We start from the raw sequence: 22340 nt of genomic DNA, 5'->3' as shown, positions 1-22340 counted from the left end.
GGTTTGTCCTGCAGGACACCTTGCATCACACGATGGGTGTACTCATCTGGGGCTGTGAGATAGGTTTGTACCACAGGACCGCTTGCATCACACGCTGGGTGTACTCATTTGGGGCTTTGAGATACGTTTGTTCTAAAGTACACCTTGCATCACACACTTAGAGTACTCATTTGCGGCTCTGAGATAGGTTTGTTCTGCAGTACACCTTGCATCACTTGCTGGGTGTACTCATTTGGGGCCTTGAGATACATTTGTTCAACAGTACACCTTGCATCACACACTTAGAGTACTCATTTGCGGCTCTGAGATAGGTTTTGTTCTGCAGTACACCTTGCATCACTTGCTGGGTGTATTCATTTGGGGCCTTGAGATACATTTGTTCTGCAGGACACCTTGCATCACACGCTTGGTTTACTCATCTGCGACTCTGAAATAGGTTTTCTCTGCAGGACACCTTGCATCACACACTTGGTGTACTCATCTTGGGCTGTGAGATAGGTTTGTTCTGCAGGACTCCTTGCATCACACGCTCGGTGTACTCATCTTAGGCTGTGAGACAGGTTTGTACCACAGAACAGTTTTCATCACACGCTGGGTGTATTTATTTGGGGTTTTGAGATCTGTTTGTTTTACAGTACACCTTGCATCACACGCTGGGAGTACTCATCTGGGGCTGCGAGATAGGTTTGTTCTGCAGGGCACCTTGCATCACACGCTCAGTGTACTCATCTGGGGCTCTGAGATAGGTATGGTCTGCCGGACTCCTTGCATCACACGCTGGGTGTGCTGATCTTGGGCTCTGAGATAGGTTTGCCCTGCAGGACTCCTTGCATCACACGCTTGGTGTACTGATCTGGGGCTCTGAGATAGGTTAGTTCTGCACGACTCCTTGCATCACACGCTTGGTGTACTCATCGAGGGCTCTGAGATACGTTTCCTCTGCAGGATATCTTGCATCACACACTCAGTGTACTCATCTGTGGCTGTGAGATAGGTTTGTACCTCAGGACACCTTGTATCACACGGTGGGTGTACTCAACTGGGGCTCTGAGATACGTTTGCTCTGCTGGACACCTTTCATCACATGCTTGGTGTGCTCTTCTTGGGCTCTGAGATATGTTTCTTCTACAGTACACCTTGCATCACATGCTCGGGCTACTCCTCTTGGGCTGTGAGATAGGTTTGTTCTGCAGGACACCTTGCATCACACGCTCGGTGTACTCATCTGCGACTCTGAGATAGGTTTTCTCTGCAGGACATCTTGCATCACATGCTTGGTGTACTCATCTTGGGCTGTGAGATAGGTTTGTTCTGCAGGACACCATTCATCACACGCTTGGTGTACTCATTTGGGGCTTTGAGATACGTTTGTTCTACAGTACACCTTGCATCACACGCTTAGAGTACTCATCTGGGGCTGCGAGATAGGTTTGTTCTGCAGGACACCTTGCATCACACGCTCAGTGTACTCATCTGGGGCTCTGAAATAGGTTTGTCCTGCAGGACACCTTGCATCACACGCTGGGTGTACTCATCTGGGGCTGTGAGATAGGTTTGTACCACAGGACCGCTTGCATCACATGCTGGGTGTACTCATTTGGGGCTTTGAGATACGTTTGTTCTACAGTACACCTTGCATCACACGCTTAGAGTACTCATTTGCGGCTCTGAGATAGGTTTGTTCTGCAGTACACCTTGCATCACTTGCTGGGTGTACTCATTTGGGGCCTTGAGATACATTTGTTCAACAGTACACCTTGCATCACACGCTTAGAGTATTCATCTGGGGCTCTGAGATAGGTTTGTTCTGCAGGACACCTTGCATCACACGCTCAGTGTACTCATCTGGGGCTCTGAAATAGGTTTGTCCTGCAGGACACCTTGCATCACACGCTGGGTGTACTCATCTGGGGCTGTGAGATAGGTTTGTACCACAGGACCGCTTGCATCACATGCTGGGTGTACTCATTTGGGGCTTTGAGATACGTTTGTTCTACAGTACACCTTGCATCACACGCTTAGAGTACGCATTTGCGGCTCTGAGATAGGTTTGTTCTGCAGTACACCTTGCATCACATGCTTGGTGGCTCTTCGTGGGCTCTGAGATCTGTTTCTTCTACAGTACACCTTGCATCACACGCTCGGGGTACTCCTCTTGGGCTGTGAGATAGGTTTGTTCTGCAGGACTCCTTGCATCACACGCTCGGTGTACTCATCTTAGGCTGTGAGACAGGTTTGTACCACAGAACAGTTTTCATCACACGCTGGGTGTATTTATTTGGGGTTTTGAGATCTGTTTGTTTTACAGTACACCTTGCATCACACGCTGGGAGTACTCATCTGGGGCTGCGAGATAGGTTTGTTCTGCAGGGCACCTTGCATCACACGCTCAGTGTACTCATCTGGGGCTCTGAGATAGGTATGGTCTGCCGGACTCCTTGCATCACACGCTGGGTGTGCTGATCTTGGGCTCTGAGATAGGTTTGCCCTGCAGGACTCCTTGCATCACACGCTTGGTGTACTGATCTGGGGCTCTGAGATAGGTTAGTTCTGCACGACTCCTTGCATCACACGCTTGGTGTACTCATCGAGGGCTCTGAGATACGTTTCCTCTGCAGGATATCTTGCATCACACACTCAGTGTACTCATCTGTGGCTGTGAGATAGGTTTGTACCTCAGGACACCATGTATCACACGGTGGGTGTACTCAACTGGGGCTCTGAGATACGTTTGCTCTGCTGGACACCTTGCATCACATGCTTGGTGTGCTCTTCTTGGGCTCTGAGATATGTTTCTTCTACAGTACACCTTGCATCACACTCTCGGTGTACTCCTCTTGGGCTGTGAGATAGGTTTGTTCTGCAGGACACCTTGTATCACACGCTGGGTGTACTCACCTGGGGCTCTGAGATACGTTTTCTCTGCAGGACACCTTGCATCACATGCTTGGTGTGCTCTTCTTGGGCTCTGAGATATGTTTCTTCTACAGTACACCTTGCATCACACTCTCGGTGTACTCCTCTTGGGCTGTGAGATAGGTTTGTTCTGCAGGACACTTGCATCACACGCTTGGTGTACTCATCTGCGACTTTGAGATAGGTTTCTCTGCAGGACATCTCGCATCACACGCTTGGTGTACTCATCTTGGGCTCTGATATAGGTTTGTTCTGCAGTACACCTTGCATCACACGCTCTGTGTACTCATATTGGGCTGTGAGATAGGTTTGTTCTGCAGGACAGTTTGCATCACGTGCTGGGTGTACTCATTTGGGGCTTTGAGATACGTTTGTTCTACAGTACACCTTGCATCGCACACTCAGTGTACTCATCTTGGGCTCTGAGATAGGTTTGTCCTGCAGGACAACTTGCATCACACGCGCAGTCTACTCATCTTGGGCTCTGAGATAGGTTTGCACTGCAAGACACCTTGCATCACACGCTCGGTGTACTCATCTGGGGCTCTGAGATAGGTTTGCTCTGCAGGACACCTTGCATCACATGCTCGGTGTACTCACCTGCGGCTCTGAGATAGGTTTGCTCTGCAGGACTCCTTGCATCACACGCTTGGTGTACTCATCTGCGACTCTGAGATAGGTTTTCTCTGCAGGACATCTTGCATCACATGCTTGGTGTACTCATCTTGGGCTGTGAGATACGTTTGTTCTGCAGGACACCATTCATCACACGCTTGGTGTACTCATCTGCGACTCTGAAATAGGTTTTCTCTGCAGGACACCTTGCATCACACACTTGGTGTACTCATCTGGGGCTGCGAGATACGTTTGTTCTGCAGGACACCTTGCATCACACGCTCAGTGTACTCATCTGAGGCTCTGAGATAGGTTTGTCCTGCAGGACACCTTGCATCACACGCTCGGTGTACTCATCTTGGGCTCTGAGATAGGTTTGTCCTGCAGGACACCTTGCATCACACGCTGGGTGTACTCATCTGGGGCTGTGAGATAGGTTTGTACCACAGGACCACTTGCATCACACGCTGGGTGTACTCATTTGGGGCTTTGAGATACGTTTGTTCTACAGTACACCTTGCATCACACACTTAGAGTACTCATTTGCGGCTCTGACATGGGTTTGTTCTGCAGTACACCTTGCATCACTTGCTCGGTGTGCTCATTTGGGGCCTTGAGATACATTTTTTCAACAGTACACCTTGCATCACACGCTTAGAGTACTCATCTGGGGCTCTGAGATAGGTTTTTTCTGCAGGACACCTTGCATCACACGCTCGGTGTACTCATCTGTGGCTCTGTGTTAGGTTTGCTCTGCAGGAAGCCCTGCGTCACACGCTTGGTGTACTCATCTTGGGCTGTGAGGTAGGTTTGTTCTGCAGGACACCTTGCATCACACGCTTGTGTAACTCATCTTGAGCTGTGAGATAGGTTTGCTCTGCAGGACACCTTGCATCACTCGCTCGGTGTACTCATCTTGGGCTGTGAGATATGTTTGTTCTTCAGGATACTTTATATCACACGCTCGGCGTATTTGTCTTGGGCTGTGAGATAGGTTTGTTGTGCAGGACTCCTTGCATCACACGCTCTTTGTACTCATCTTGGGTTGTGAGATGCATTTGCTCTGCCGAACACCATGCATCACATACTTGGTGTACGCGTCTTGGGCTCTGAGATAGGTTTGCACTGCAAGACACCTTACATCGCACGCTCAGTGTACTCATCTTGGGCTGTGAGATATGTTTCTTCGAAAGTCCACCTTGCATCACACGCTTGGTGTACTCATCTTGGGCTGTGAAACAGGTTTGTTCTGCAGTACACCTTGCATCACACAATCGGTGTACTCATCTTGGGCTGTGAGATATGTTCCTACTAAAGTCCACCTTGCATCACACACTTGGTGTACTCACCTTGCGCTCTAAGATAGGTTTGCACTGCAGGACTCGTTGCATCACACGCTTGGTGTACTCATCTTGGGCTCCGAGATTGGTTTGCTCTGCAGGAGACCTTGCATCACACGCTCGGTGTACTCATCTGGGGCTCTGAGATAGGCTTGCTCTGCAGGACACCTTGCGTCACACGCTCGGTGTGCTCACCTGGGGCTCTGAGATAGGTTTCTTCTACAGTACACCTTGCATCACATGCTCGGTGTACTCAACTGAGGATCTGAGATAGGTTTGCACTGCAGGGCTCCTTGCATCACACGCTTTGTGTACTCATCTTGGGCTCTGAGATTGGTTTGCTCTGCAGGACACCTTGCATCACGCGCTCGGTGTACTCACCTGGGGCTCTGAGATAGGTTTGCTCTGCAGGACACCTTGCATCACACTCTGGGTGTACTCAACTGGGGCTCTGAGATACGTTTGCTCTGCAGGACACCTTGCATCACATGCTTGGTGTGCTCTTCTTGGGCTCTGAGATATGTTTTTTCTGCAGGACACCTTGCATCACACGCTCGGTGTACTCATCTGTGGCTCTGTGTTAGGTTTGCTCTGCAGGAAGCCCTGCATCACACGCTTGGTGTACTCATCTTGGGCTGTGAGGTAGGTTTGTTCTGCAGGACACCTTGCATCACACGCTTGGGTAGCTCATCTTGGGCTGTGAGATAGGTTTGCTCTGCAGGACACCTTGCATCACACGCTCGGTGTACTCATCTTGGGCTGTGAGATATGTTTGTTCTTCAGGATACTTTATATCACACGCTCGGCGTATTTGTCTTGGGCTGTGAGATAGGTTTGTTCTGCAGGACTCCTTGCATCACACGCTCTGTGTACTCATCTTGGGTTGTGAGATGCATTTGCTCTGCAGAACACCATGCATCACATACTTGGTGTACTCGTCTTGGGCTCTGAGATAGGTTTGCACTGCAAGACACCTTACATCACACGCTCAGTGTACTCATTTTGGGCTGTGAGATAAGTTTGTTCTGCAGTTCACCTTGCATCACACACTCGGTGTACTCATCTTGGGCTGTGAGATATGTTTCTTCGAAAGTCCACCTTGCATCACACGCTTGGTGTACTCATCTTGGGCTGTGAAACAGGTTTGTTCTGCAGTACACCTTGCATCACACAATCGGTGTACTCATCTTGGGCTGTGAGATATGTTCCTACTAAAGTCCACCTTGCATCACACACTTGGTGTACTCACCTTGCGCTCTAAGATAGGTTTGCACTGCAGGACTCGTTGCATCACACGCTTGGTGTACTCATCTTGGGCTCCGAGATTGGTTTGCTCTGCAGGAGACCTTGCATCACACGCTCGGTGTACTCATCTGGGGCTCTGAGATAGGCTTGCTCTGCAGGACACCTTGCGTCACACGCTCGGTGTGCTCACCTGGGGCTCTGAGATAGGTTTCTTCTACAGTACACCTTGCATCACATGCTCGGTGTACTCAACTGAGGATCTGAGATAGGTTTGCACTGCAGGGCTCCTTGCATCACACGCTTTGTGTACTCATCTTGGGCTCTGAGATTGGTTTGCTCTGCAGGACACCTTGCATCACGCGCTCGGTGTACTCACCTGGGGCTCTGAGATAGGTTTGCTCTGCAGGACACCTTGCATCACACTCTGGGTGTACTCAACTGGGGCTCTGAGATACGTTTGCTCTGCAGGACACCTTGCATCACATGCTTGGTGTGCTCTTCTTGGGCTCTGAGATATGTTTTTTCTGCAGGACACCTTGCATCACACGCTCGGTGTACTCATCTGTGGCTCTGTGTTAGGTTTGCTCTGCAGGAAGCCCTGCGTCACACGCTTGGTGTACTCATCTTGGGCTGTGAGGTAGGTTTGTTCTGCAGGACACCTTGCATCACACGCTTGGGTAGCTCATCTTGGGCTGTGAGATAGGTTTGCTCTGCAGGACACCTTGCATCACACGCTCGGTGTACTCATCTTGGGCTGTGAGATATGTTTGTTCTTCAGGATACTTTATATCACACGCTCGGCGTATTTGTCTTGGGCTGTGAGATAGGTTTGTTCTGCAGGACTCCTTGCATCACACGCTCTGTGTACTCATCTTGGGTTGTGAGATGCATTTGCTCTGCAGAACACCATGCATCACATACTTGGTGTACTCGTCTTGGGCTCTGAGATAGGTTTGCACTGCAAGACACCTTACATCACACGCTCAGTGTACTCATTTTGGGCTGTGAGATAAGTTTGTTCTGCAGTACACCTTGCATCACACACTCGGTGTACTCATCTTGGGCTGTGAGATATGTTTCTTCGAAAGTCCACCTTGCATCACACGCTTGGTGTACTCATCTTGGGCTGTGAAACAGGTTTGTTCTGCAGTACACCTTGCATCACACAATCGGTGTACTCATCTTGGGCTGTGAGATATGTTCCTACTAAAGTCCACCTTGCATCACACACTTGGTGTACTCACCTTGCGCTCTAAGATAGGTTTGCACTGCAGGACTCGTTGCATCACACGCTTGGTGTACTCATCTTGGGCTCCGAGATTGGTTTGCTCTGCAGGAGACCTTGCATCACACGCTCGGTGTACTCATCTGGGGCTCTGAGATAGGCTTGCTCTGCAGGACACCTTGCGTCACACGCTCGGTGTGCTCACCTGGGGCTCTGAGATAGGTTTCTTCTACAGTACACCTTGCATCACATGCTCGGTGTACTCAACTGAGGATCTGAGATAGGTTTGCACTGCAGGGCTCCTTGCATCACACGCTTTGTGTACTCATCTTGGGCTCTGAGATTGGTTTGCTCTGCAGGACACCTTGCATCACGCGCTCGGTGTACTCACCTGGGGCTCTGAGATAGGTTTGCTCTGCAGGACCCCTTGCATCACACACTCGGTGTACTCATCTGTTTCTGTGAGATAGGTTTGCACTGCAGGACACCTCGTATCACACTCTGGGTGTACTCAACTGGGGCTCTGAGATATGTTTGCTCTGCAGGACACCTTGCATCACATGCTTGGTGTGCTCTTCTTGGGGTCTGAGATATGTTTCTTCTACAGTACACCTTGCATCACATGCTCGGGCTACTCCTCTTGGGCTGTGAGATAGGTTTGTTCTGCAGGACACCTTGTAGCACACGCTTGGTGGACTCATCTTGGGCTGTGAGATAGGTTTGTTCTGCAGGACACCATTCATCACACGCTTGGTGTACTCATCTGCGACTCTGAAATAGGTTTTCTCTGCAGGACACCTTGCATCACACACTTGGTGTACTCATCTTGGGCTGTGAGATAGGTTTGCACCAAAGAACAGTTTTCATCACACGCTGGGTGTACTTATTTGGGACTTTGAGATACGTTTGTTTTACAGTACACCTTGCATCACACGCTCAGTGTACTCATCGGGGGCTCTGAGATAGGTATGCTCTGCCGGACTCCTTGCATCACACGCTCGGTGTACTGATCTTGGGCTCTGAGATAGGTTTGCCCTGCAGGACTTCTTGCATCACACGCTTGGTGTACTGATCTGGGGCTCTGAGATACGTTTCCTCTGCAGGACACCTTGCATCACACACTCGGTGTACTCATCTGTGGCTGTGAGATAGGTTTGTACTGCAGGACACCTTGTATCACACGCTGGGTGTACTCAACTGGGGCTCTGAGATACGTTTGCTCTGCAGGACCTTGCATCACATGCTTGGTGGGCTCTTCTTGGGCTCTGAGATATGTTTCTTCTACAGTACATCTTGCATCACATGCTTGGGCTTGAGATAGGTTTGTTCTGCAGGACACCTTGCATCACACGCTTGGTGTACTCATCTGCGACTCTGAGATATGTTTTCTCTGCAGGACAAGTTGCATCACACACTTGGTGTACTCATCTGGGGCTGCAAGATAGGTCTGTTCTGCAGGACACCTTGCATCACATGCTCAGTGTACTCATCTGGGGCTCTGAGATAGGTTTGTCCTGCAGGACACCTTGCACCACACGCTCGGTGTACTCATCTTGGGCTCTGAGATAGGTTTGTCCTGCAGGACACCTTGCACCACACGCTGGGTGTACTCATCTGGGGCTGTGAGATAGGTTTGTGCCACAGGACCGCTTGCATCACACGCTGGGTGTACTCATTTGGGGCTCTGACATAGGTTTGTTCTGCAGTACACCTTGCATCACTTGCTGGGTGTACTCATTTGGGGCCTTGAGAGACATTTGTTCAACAGTACACCATGCATGACACGCTTAGAGTACTCATCTGGGGCTCTGAGATAGGTTTATTCTGCAGGACACCTTGCATCACACGCTCGGTGTACTCATCTGGGGCTCTGATATAGGCTTGCTCTGCAGGACACCTTGCGTCACACGCTCGGTGTGCTCACCTGGGGCTCTGAGATAGGTTTCTTGTACAGTACACCTTGCATCACATGCTCGGTGTACTCAACTGGGGATCTGAGATAGGTTTGCACTGCAGGGCACCTTGCATCACACGCTTGGTGTACTCATCTTGGGCTCTGAGATTTGTTTGCTCTGCAGGACACCTTGCATCACGCGCTCGGTGTACTCACCTGGGGCTCTGAGATAGGTTTGCTCTGCAGGACACCTTGCATCACACACTCGGTGTACTCATCTGTGGCTGTGAGATAGGTTTGCTCTGCAGGACACCTTGCCTCACACGCTCGGTGTGCTCACCTGGGGCTCTGAGATAGGTTTCTTGTACAGTACACCTTGCATCACATGCTCGGTGTACTCAACTGGGGATCTGAGATAGGTTTGCACTGCAGGACACCTTGTATCACACTCTGGGTGTACTCAACTGGGGCTCTGAGATATGTTTGCTCTGCATGACACCTTGCATCACATGCTTGGTGTGCTCTTCTTGGGCTCTGAGATATGTTTCTTCTACAGTACACCTTGCATCACATGCTCCGGCTACTCCTCTTGGGCTGTGAGATAGGTTTGTTCTGCAGGACACCTTTCATCACATGCTTGGTGTACTCATCTGCGACTCTGAAACAGGTTTTCTCTGCAGGACACCTTGCAGCACACACTTGGTGTACTCATCTTGGGCTGTGAGATAGGTTTGTACCACAGAACAGTTTTCATCACACGCTGGGTGTACTTATTTGGGGCTTTGAGATACATTTGTTTTACAGTACACCTTGCATCACTCGCTTAGAGTACTCATCTGGGGCTGCGAGATAGGTTTGTTCTGCAGGACACCTTGCATCACACGCTCAGTGTACTCATCTGGGGCTCTCAAATAGGTTTGTCCTGCAGGACACCTTGCATCACACGATGGGTGTACTCATCTGGGGCTGTGAGATAGGTTTGTACCACAGGACCGCTTGCATCACACGCTGGGTGTACTCATTTGGGGCTTTGAGATACGTTTGTTCTAAAGTACACCTTGCATCACACACTTAGAGTACTCATTTGCGGCTCTGAGATAGGTTTGTTCTGCAGTACACCTTGCATCACTTGCTGGGTGTACTCATTTGGGGCCTTGAGATACATTTGTTCAACAGTACACCTTGCATCACACACTTAGAGTACTCATTTGCGGCTCTGAGATAGGTTTTGTTCTGCAGTACACCTTGCATCACTTGCTGGGTGTATTCATTTGGGGCCTTGAGATACATTTGTTCTGCAGGACACCTTGCATCACACGCTTGGTTTACTCATCTGCGACTCTGAAATAGGTTTTCTCTGCAGGACACCTTGCATCACACACTTGGTGTACTCATCTTGGGCTGTGAGATAGGTTTGTTCTGCAGGACTCCTTGCATCACACGCTCGGTGTACTCATCTTAGGCTGTGAGACAGGTTTGTACCACAGAACAGTTTTCATCACACGCTGGGTGTATTTATTTGGGGTTTTGAGATCTGTTTGTTTTACAGTACACCTTGCATCACACGCTGGGAGTACTCATCTGGGGCTGCGAGATAGGTTTGTTCTGCAGGGCACCTTGCATCACACGCTCAGTGTACTCATCTGGGGCTCTGAGATAGGTATGGTCTGCCGGACTCCTTGCATCACACGCTGGGTGTGCTGATCTTGGGCTCTGAGATAGGTTTGCCCTGCAGGACTCCTTGCATCACACGCTTGGTGTACTGATCTGGGGCTCTGAGATAGGTTAGTTCTGCACGACTCCTTGCATCACACGCTTGGTGTACTCATCGAGGGCTCTGAGATACGTTTCCTCTGCAGGATATCTTGCATCACACACTCAGTGTACTCATCTGTGGCTGTGAGATAGGTTTGTACCTCAGGACACCTTGTATCACACGGTGGGTGTACTCAACTGGGGCTCTGAGATACGTTTGCTCTGCTGGACACCTTTCATCACATGCTTGGTGTGCTCTTCTTGGGCTCTGAGATATGTTTCTTCTACAGTACACCTTGCATCACATGCTCGGGCTACTCCTCTTGGGCTGTGAGATAGGTTTGTTCTGCAGGACACCTTGCATCACACGCTCGGTGTACTCATCTGCGACTCTGAGATAGGTTTTCTCTGCAGGACATCTTGCATCACATGCTTGGTGTACTCATCTTGGGCTGTGAGATAGGTTTGTTCTGCAGGACACCATTCATCACACGCTTGGTGTACTCATTTGGGGCTTTGAGATACGTTTGTTCTACAGTACACCTTGCATCACACGCTTAGAGTACTCATCTGGGGCTGCGAGATAGGTTTGTTCTGCAGGACACCTTGCATCACACGCTCAGTGTACTCATCTGGGGCTCTGAAATAGGTTTGTCCTGCAGGACACCTTGCATCACACGCTGGGTGTACTCATCTGGGGCTGTGAGATAGGTTTGTACCACAGGACCGCTTGCATCACATGCTGGGTGTACTCATTTGGGGTTTTGAGATACGTTTGTTCTACAGTACACCTTGCATCACACGCTTAGAGTACTCATTTGCGGCTCTGAGATAGGTTTGTTCTGCAGTACACCTTGCATCACTTGCTGGGTGTACTCATTTGGGGCCTTGAGATACATTTGTTCAACAGTACACCTTGCATCACACGCTTAGAGTATTCATCTGGGGCTCTGAGATAGGTTTGTTCTGCAGGACACCTTGCATCACACGCTCAGTGTACTCATCTGGGGCTCTGAAATAGGTTTGTCCTGCAGGACACCTTGCATCACACGCTGGGTGTACTCATCTGGGGCTGTGAGATAGGTTTGTACCACAGGACCGCTTGCATCACATGCTGGGTGTACTCATTTGGGGCTTTGAGATACGTTTGTTCTACAGTACACCTTGCATCACACGCTTAGAGTACGCATTTGCGGCTCTGAGATAGGTTTGTTCTGCAGTACACCTTGCATCACATGCTTGGTGGCTCTTCGTGGGCTCTGAGATCTGTTTCTTCTACAGTACACCTTGCATCACACGCTCGGGGTACTCCTCTTGGGCTGTGAGATAGGTTTGTTCTGCAGGACTCCTTGCATCACACGCTCGGTGTACTCATCTTAGGCTGTGAGACAGGTTTGTACCACAGAACAGTTTTCATCACACGCTGGGTGTATTTATTTGGGGTTTTGAGATCTGTTTGTTTTACAGTACACCTTGCATCACACGCTGGGAGTACTCATCTGGGGCTGCGAGATAGGTTTGTTCTGCAGGGCACCTTGCATCACACGCTCAGTGTACTCATCTGGGGCTCTGAGATAGGTATGGTCTGCCGGACTCCTTGCATCACACGCTGGGTGTGCTGATCTTGGGCTCTGAGATAGGTTTGCCCTGCAGGACTCCTTCCATCACACGCTTGGTGTACTGATCTGGGGCTCTGAGATAGGTTAGTTCTGCACGACTCCTTGCATCACACGCTTGGTGTACTCATCGAGGGCTCTGAGATACGTTTCCTCTGCAGGATATCTTGCATCACACACTCAGTGTACTCATCTGTGGCTGTGAGATAGGTTTGTACCTCAGGACACCTTGTATCACACGGTGGGTGTACTCAACTGGGGCTCTGAGATACGTTTGCTCTGCTGGACACCTTTCATCACATGCTTGGTGTGCTCTTCTTGGGCTCTGAGATATGTTTCTTCTACAGTACACCTTGCATCACATGCTCGGGCTACTCCTCTTGGGCTGTGAGATAGGTTTGTTCTGCAGGACACCTTGCATCACACGCTCGGTGTACTCATCTGCGACTCTGAGATAGGTTTTCTCTGCAGGACATCTTGCATCACATGCTTGGTGTACTCATCTTGGGCTGTGAGATAGGTTTGTTCTGCAGGACACCATTCATCACACGCTTGGTGTACTCATTTGGGGCTTTGAGATACGTTTGTTCTACAGTACACCTTGCATCACACGCTTAGAGTACTCATCTGGGGCTGCGAGATAGGTTTGTTCTGCAGGACACCTTGCATCACACGCTCAGTGTACTCATCTGGGGCTCTGAAATAGGTTTGTCCTGCAGGACACCTTGCATCACACGCTGGGTGTACTCATCTGGGGCTGTGAGATAGGTTTGTACCACAGGACCGCTTGCATCACATGCTGGGTGTACTCATTTGGGGCTTTGAGATACGTTTGTTCTACAGTACACCTTGCATCACACGCTTAGAGTACTCATTTGCGGCTCTGACATAGGTTTGTTCTGCAGTACACCTTGCATCACTTGCTGGGTGTACTCATTTGGGGCCTTGAGATACATTTGTTCAACAGTACACCTTGCATCACACGCTTAGAGTATTCATCTGGGGCTCTGAGATAGGTTTGTTCTGCAGGACACCTTGCATCACACGCTCAGTGTACTCATCTGGGGCTCTGAAATAGGTTTGTCCTGCAGGACACCTTGCATCACACGCTGGGTGTACTCATCTGGGGCTGTGAGATAGGTTTGTACCACAGGACCGCTTGCATCACATGCTGGGTGTACTCATTTGGGGCTTTGAGATACGTTTGTTCTACAGTACACCTTGCATCACACGCTTAGAGTACGCATTTGCGGCTCTGAGATAGGTTTGTTCTGCAGTACACCTTGCATCACTTGCTGGGTGTACTCATTTGGGGCCTTGAGATACATTTGTTCAACAGTACACCTTGCATCACACGCTTAGAGTACTCATCTGGGGCTCTGAGATAGGTTTGCTCTGCAGGACACCTTGCATCACATGCTTGGTGGCTCTTCGTGGGCTCTGAGATCTGTTTCTTCTACAGTACACCTTGCATCACACGCTCGGGGTACTCCTCTTGGGCTGTGAGATAGCTTTGTTCTGCAGGACACCTTGCATCACACGCTTGTTGTACTCATCTGCGACTCTGAGATAGGTTTTCTCTGCAGGACATCTTGCATCACATGCTTGGTGTACTCATCTTGGGCTGTGAGATAGGTTTGTTCTGCAAAACACCATTCATCACACGCTTGGTGTACTCATTTGGGGCTTTGAGATACGTTTGTTCTACAGTACACCTAGCATCACACGCTTAGAGTACTCATCTGGGGCTGCGAGATAGGTTTGTTCTGCAGGACACCTTGCATCACACGCTGGGTGTACTCATCTGGGGCTGTGAGATAGGTTTGTACCACAGGACCGCTTGCATCACACGCTGGGTGTACTCATTTGGGGCTTTGAGATACGTTTGTTCTACAGTAAACCTTGCATCACTTGCCGGGTGTACTCATTTTGGGCCTTGAGATACATTTGTTCAACAGTACACCTTGCATCACACGCTTAGAGTACTCATATGGGGCTCTGAGATAGGTTTGTTCTGCAGGACACCTTGCATCACACGCTCAGTGTACTCATCTGGGGCTCTGAGATAGGTTTGCTCTGCAGGACACCCTGCGTCACACGCTTAGTGTACTCATCTTGGGCTGTGAGATAGGTTTGCTCTGCAGGACACCTTGCATCAAACGCTTGGGGTACTCATCTTGGGCTGTGAGATAGGTTTGTTCTGCAGGACACCTTGCATCACACGCTCAGTGTACTCATCTGGGGCTCTGAGATATGTTTGTTCTGCAGGATACTTTATATCACACGCTCGGCGTACTCGTCTTGGGCTGTGAGATAGGTTTGTACCACAGGACCGCTTGCATCACACGCTGGGTGTACTCATTTGGGGCTTTGAGATACGTTTGTTCTACAGTACACCTAGCATCACACGATTAGAGTACTCATCTGGGGCTGCGAGATAGGTTTGTTCTGCAGGACACCTTGCATCACACGCTCAGTGTACTCATCTGGGGCTCTGACATAGGTTTGTCCTGCAGGACACCTTGCATCACACGCTGGGTGTACTCATCTGGGGCTGTGAGATAGGTTTGTACCACAGGACCGTTTGCATCACACGCTGGGTGTACTCATTTGGGGCTTTGAGATACGTTTGTTCTACAGTACACCTTGCATGACACGCTTAGAGTACTCATTTGCGGCTCTGAGATAGGTTTGTTCTGCAGTACACCTTGCATCACTTGCTGGGTGTACTCATTTCGGGCCTTGAGATACATTTGTTCAACAGTACACCTTGCATCACACGCTTAGAGTACTCATCTGGGGCTCTGAGATAGGTTTGTTCTGCAGGACACCTTGCATCACACGCTCGGTGTACTCATCTGGGGCTCTGAGATAGGTTTGCTCTGCAGGACACCCTGCATCACACGCTCGGTGTACTCATCTTGGGTTGTGAGATGCATTTGCTCTGCAGGACACAATGCATCACATGCTCGGTGTACTCATCTTGGGCTCTGAGATAGGTTTGCACTGCAAGACACCTTGCATCACACGCTCAGTGTACTCATCTTGGGCTGTGAGAAAAGTTTGTTCTGCAGTACACCTTGCATCACACTAGGTGTACTCATCTGTGGCTGTGAGATAGGTTTGTACTGCAGGACACCTTGTATCACACACTGGGTGTACTCATCTGGGGCTCTGTGATAGGTTTCTTGTACAGTACACCTTGCATCACACGCTCAGTGTACTCATCTGGGGCTCTAAAATAGGTTTGCACTGCAGGACTCCGCATCACACACTTGGTGTACTCCTCTCGGTCTCTAAGAAAGGTTTGTTCTGCCGGACTCCTTGCATCACACGCTCGGTGTACTCATCTTGGGCTCTGAGATAGGTTTGCCCTGCAGGACTCCTTGCATCACACGCTTGGTGTACTGATCTGGGGATCTGAGATAGGTTAGTTCTGCAGGACTTCTTGCATCACGCGCTTGGTGTACTCAACGGGGGCTCTGAGATACGTTTCCTCTGCAGGACACCTTGCATCGCACACTCGGTGTACTTATCTGTGGCTATGAGATAGGTTTGTACTGCAGGACACCTTGTATCACACGCTGGGTGTACTCAACTGAGGCTCTGAGATACGTTTGCTCTGCAGGACACCTTGCATCACATGCTTGGTGTGCTCTTCTTGGGCTCTGAGATATGTTTCTTCTACAGTACATCTTGCATCACATGCTCGGGCTCCTCCTCTTGGGCTGTGAGATAGGTTTGTTCTGCAGGACACCTTGCATCACACGCTTGGTGTACTCATCTGTGACTCTGAGATAGGTTTTCTCTGCAGGACATCTTGCATCACATGCTTGGTGTACTCATCTTGGGCTGTGAGATAGGTTTGTTCTGCAGGACACCATTCATCACACGCTTGGTGTACTCATCTGCAACTCTGAAATAGGTTTTCTCTGCGGGACACCTTGCATCACACACTTGGTGTACTCATCTGGGGCTGCGAGATAGGTTTGTTCTGCAGGACACCTTGCATCACATGCTCAGTGTACTCATCCGGGGCTCTGAGAGAGGTTTGTCCTGCAGGACACCTTGCATCACACGCTCGGTGTACTCATCTTGGGCTCTGAGATAGGTTTGTCCTGCAGGACACCTTGCACCACACGCTGGGTGTACTCATCTGGGGCTGTGAGATAGGCTTGTACCACAGGACCGCTTGCATCACACGGTGGGTGTACTCATTTGGGGCTTTGAGATACGTTTGTTCTACAGTACACCTTGCATCACACACTTAGAGTACTCATTTGCGGCTCTGGCATAGGTTTGTTCTGCAGTACACCTTGCATCACTTGCTGGGTGTACTCATTTGGGGCCTTGAGATACATTTGTTCAACAGTACACCTTGCATCGCACGCTTAGAGTACTCATCTGGGGCTCTGAGATAGGTTTATTCTGCAGGACACCTTGCATCAAACGCTCGTTGTACTCATCTGGGGCTCTGAAATAGGTTTGCTCTGCAGGACACCCTGCGTCACACGCTTGGTGTACTCATCTTGGGCTGTGAGATAGGTTTGCTCTGCAGGACACCTTGCATCACACGCTTGGTGTACTCATCTGGGGCTCTGAGATATGTTTGTTCTGCAGGATACTTTTTATCACACGCTGGGCATATTCGTCTTGGGCTGTGAGATAGGTTTGTTCTGCAGGGCTCCTTGCATCACACGCTCTGTGTACTCATCTTGGGTTGTGAGATGCATTCGCTCTGCAGGACACCATGCATCACATGCTCGGTGTACTCATCTTGGGCTCTGAGATAGGTTTGCACTGCAAGACACCTTGCATCACACGCTCAGTGTACTCATCTGGGGCTCTGAGATAGGTTTGTCCTGCAGGACACCTTGCATCACACGCTCGGTGTACTCATCTTGGGCTCTGGGATAGGTTTGTCCTGCAGGACACCTTGCACCACACGCTGGGTGCACTCATCTGGGGCTGTGAGATAGGTTTGTACCACAGGACCGCTTGCATCACACGCTGGGTGTACTCATTTGGGGCTTTGAGATACGTTTGTTCTACAGTACACCTTGCATCACATGCTTGGAGTACTCATTTGCGGCTCTGGCATAGGTTTGTTCTGCAGTACACCTTGCATCACTTGCTGGGTGTACTCATTTGGGGCCTTGAGATACATTTGTTCAAAAGTACACCTTGCATCACACGCTTAGAGTACTCATCTGGGGCTCTGAGATAGGTTTGCTCTGCAGGACACCCTGCGTCACACGCTTGGTGTACTCATCTTGGGCTGTGAGATAGGTTTGCTCTGCAGGACACCTTGCAGCACACGCTTGGTGTACTCATCTGGGGCTCTGAGATATGTTTGTTCTGCAGGATACTTTTTATCACACGCTGGGCGTACTCGTCTTGGGCTGTGAGATAGGTTTGTTCTGTAGGGCTCCTTGCATCACACACTCTGTGTACTCATCTTGGGTTGTGAGATGCATTCGCTCTGCAGGACAGAATGCATCACATGCTCGGTGTACTCATCTTGGGCTCTGAGATAGGTTTGCACTGCAAGACACTTTGCATCACACGCTCAGTGTACTCATCTTGGGATGTGAGATAAGTTTGTTCTGCAGTACACCTTGCATCACACACTCGGCATACTCATCTTGGGCTGTGAGATATGTTTCTTCTAAAGTCCACCTTGCATCACACGCTTGGTGTACTCATCTTGGGCTGTGAAACATGTTTGTTCTGCAGTACACCTTGCATCACACAATCGGTGTACTCATCTTGGGCTGTGAGATATGTTTCTTCTAAAGTCCACCTTGCATCACACACTTGGTGTACTCACCTTGCGCTCTAAGATAGGTTTGCACTGCAGGACTTGTTGCATCACACGCTTGGTGTACTCATCTGGAGCTCTGAGATAGGTTTGCTCTGCAGGACATCTGCATCACACGCTCCGTATACTCACCTGGGGCTCTGAGATAGGTTTGCTCTGCAGGACACCTTGCGTCACACGCTCGGTGTACTCACCTGGGGCTCTGAGATAGGTTTGCACTGCAGGGCTCCTTGCATCACACGCTTGGTGTGCTCATCTTGGGCTCTGAGATTGGTTTGCTCTGCAGGACACCTTGCATCACGCGCTCGGTGTACTCACCTGGGGCTCTGAGATAGGTTTGCTCTGCAGGACACCTTGCATCACACGCTTGGTGTATTCATCTGGGGCTCTGAGATAGGTATGCTAGGCAGGACACCTTGCATCACACGCTCGTTGTACTCATCTGGGGCTCTGAGCTAGGTTTGTTCTGCAGGATTCCTTGCATCACAGGCTTGGTGTATTCATCTGGGGCTCTGAGATAGGTATGCTAGGCACGACACCTTGCATCACACGCTCGGTGTAATCATCTGGGGCTCTGAGATAGGTATGCTAGGCAGGACACCTTGCATCACACGCTCGGTGTATTCATCTGGGGCTCTGAGGTAGGTTTGTTCTGCAGGACTCCTTGCATCACACGCTTGGTGTATTCATCTGGGGCTCTGAGATATGTATGCTAGTCAGGACACCTTGCATCACACGCTCGGTGTACTCATCTGGGGCTCTGAGGTAGGTTTGTTCTGCAGGACACCTTGCATCACACGCTTGGTGTACTCATCTGGGGCTCTGAGAAAGGTATGCTAGGCAGGACACCTTGCATCACATGCTCGGTGTACTTATCTGGGGCTCTGAGGTAGGTTTGTTCTGCAGGACACCTTGCATCACACGCTTGGTGTATTCATCTGGGGCTCTGAGGTAGGTTTGTTCTGCAGGACTCCTTGCATCACACGCTTGGTGTACTCATCTGGGGCTCTGAGATAGGTATGCTAGGCAGGACACCTTGCATCACACGCTCGGTGTACTCATCTGGGGCTCTGAGGTATGTTTCTTCTAAAGTCCACCTTGCATCACACGCTTGCTGTACTCATCTTGGGCTGTGAAACATGTTTGTTCTGCAGTACACCTTGCATCACACAATCGGTGTACTCATCTTGGGCTGTGAGATATGTTTCTTCTAAAGTCCACCTTGCATCACACACTTGGTGTACTCACCTTGCGCTCTAAAATAGGTTTGCACTGCAGGACTTGTTGCATCACACGCTTGGTGTACTCATCTGGGGCTCTGAGATAGGTTTGCTCTGCAGGACACCTGCATCACACGCTCCTTATACTCACCTGGGGCTCTGAGATAGGTTTGCTCTGCAGGACACCTTGCGTCACACGCTCGGTGTACTCACCTGGGGCTCTGAGATAGGTTTGCACTGCAGGGCTACTTTCATCACACGCTTGGTGTATTCATCTGGGGCTCTGAGATAGGTATGCTAGGCAGGACACCTTGCATCACACGCTCGGTGTACTCATCTGGGGCTCTGAGCTAGGTTTGTTCTGCAGGATTCCTTGCATCACACGCTTGGTGTATTCATCTGGGGCTCTGAGATAGGTATGCTAGGCAGGACACCTTGCATCACACGCTCGGTGTACTCATCTGGGGCTCTGAGATAGGTATGCTAGGCAGGACACCTTGCATCACACGCTCGGTGTATTCATCTGGGGCTCTGAGGTAGGTTTGTTCTGCAGGACTCCTTGCATCACACGCTTGGTGTATTCATCTGGGGCTCTGAGATATGTATGCTAGTCAGGACACCTTGCATCACACGCTCGGTGTACTCATCTGGGGCTCTGAGGTAGGTTTGTTCTGCAGGACACCTTGCATCACACGCTTGGTGTACTCATCTGGGGCTCTGAGAAAGGTATGCTAGGCAGGACACCGTGCATCACATGCTCGGTGTACTCATCTGTGGCTGTGAGATAGGTTTGCTCTGCAGGACACCTTGCCTCACACGCTCGGTGTGCTCACCTGGGGCTCTGAGATAGGTTTCTTGTACAGTACACCTTGCATCACATGCTCGGTGTACTCAACTGGGGATCTGAGATAGGTTTGCACTGCAGGACACCTTGTATCACACTCTGGGTGTACTCAACTGGGGCTCTGAGATATGTTTGCTCTGCATGACACCTTGCATCACATGCTTGGTGTGCTCTTCTTGGGCTCTGAGATATGTTTCTTCTACAGTACACCTTGCATCACATGCTCCGGCTACTCCTCTTGGGCTGTGAGATAGGTTTGTTCTGCAGGACACCTTTCATCACATGCTTGGTGTACTCATCTGCGACTCTGAAATAGGTTTTCTCTGCAGGACACCTTGCAGCACACACTTGGTGTACTCATCTTGGGCTGTGAGATAGGTTTGTACCACAGAACAGTTTTCATCACACGCTGGGTGTACTTATTTGGGGCTTTGAGATACATTTGTTTTACAGTACACCTTGCATCACGCGCTTAGAGTACTCATCTGGGGCTGCGAGATAAGTTTGTTCTGCAGGACACCTTGCATCACACGCTCAGTGTACTCATCTGGGGCTCTCAAATAGGTTTGTCCTGCAGGACACCTTGCATCACACGATGGGTGTACTCATCTGGGGCTGTGAGATAGGTTTGTACCACAGGACCGCTTGCATCACACGCTGGGTGTACTCATTTGGGGCTTTGAGATACGTTTGTTCTAAAGTACACCTTGCATCACACACTTAGAGTACTCATTTGCGGCTCTGAGATAGGTTTGTTCTGCAGTACACCTTGCATCACTTGCTGGGTGTACTCATTTGGGGCCTTGAGATACATTTGTTCAACAGTACACCTTGCATCACACACTTAGAGTACTCATTTGCGGCTCTGAGATAGGTTTTGTTCTGCAGTACACCTTGCATCACTTGCTGGGTGTATTCATTTGGGGCCTTGAGATACATTTGTTCTGCAGGACACCTTGCATCACACGCTTGGTTTACTCATCTGCGACTCTGAAATAGGTTTTCTCTGCAGGACACCTTGCATCACACACTTGGTGTACTCATCTTGGGCTGTGAGATAGGTTTGTTCTGCAGGACTCCTTGCATCACACGCTCGGTGTACTCATCTTAGGCTGTGAGACAGGTTTGTACCACAGAACAGTTTTCATCACACGCTGGGTGTATTTATTTGGGGTTTTGAGATCTGTTTGTTTTACAGTACACCTTGCATCACACGCTGGGAGTACTCATCTGGGGCTGCGAGATAGGTTTGTTCTGCAGGGCACCTTGCATCACACGCTCAGTGTACTCATCTGGGGCTCTGAGATAGGTATGGTCTGCCGGACTCCTTGCATCACACGCTGGGTGTGCTGATCTTGGGCTCTGAGATAGGTTTGCCCTGCAGGACTCCTTGCATCACACGCTTGGTGTACTGATCTGGGGCTCTGAGATAGGTTAGTTCTGCACGACTCCTTGCATCACACGCTTGGTGTACTCATCGAGGGCTCTGAGATACGTTTCCTCTGCAGGATATCTTGCATCACACACTCAGTGTACTCATCTGTGGCTGTGAGATAGGTTTGTACCTCAGGACACCTTGTATCACACGGTGGGTGTACTCAACTGGGGCTCTGAGATACGTTTGCTCTGCTGGACACCTTTCATCACATGCTTGGTGTGCTCTTCTTGGGCTCTGAGATATGTTTCTTCTACAGTACACCTTGCATCACATGCTCGGGCTACTCCTCTTGGGCTGTGAGATAGGTTTGTTCTGCAGGACACCTTGCATCACACGCTCGGTGTACTCATCTGCGACTCTGAGATAGGTTTTCTCTGCAGGACATCTTGCATCACATGCTTGGTGTACTCA

Source organism: Ambystoma mexicanum, chromosome 9, assembly GCF_040938575.1.
Source record: "Ambystoma mexicanum isolate Mex_15411 chromosome 9, UKY_AmexF1_1, whole genome shotgun sequence".
Taxonomy (NCBI): Eukaryota; Metazoa; Chordata; class Amphibia; order Caudata; family Ambystomatidae; genus Ambystoma; species Ambystoma mexicanum.
The sequence above is the reverse complement of the archived record's forward strand: the minus strand, read 5'-3'. Positions refer to the sequence as shown.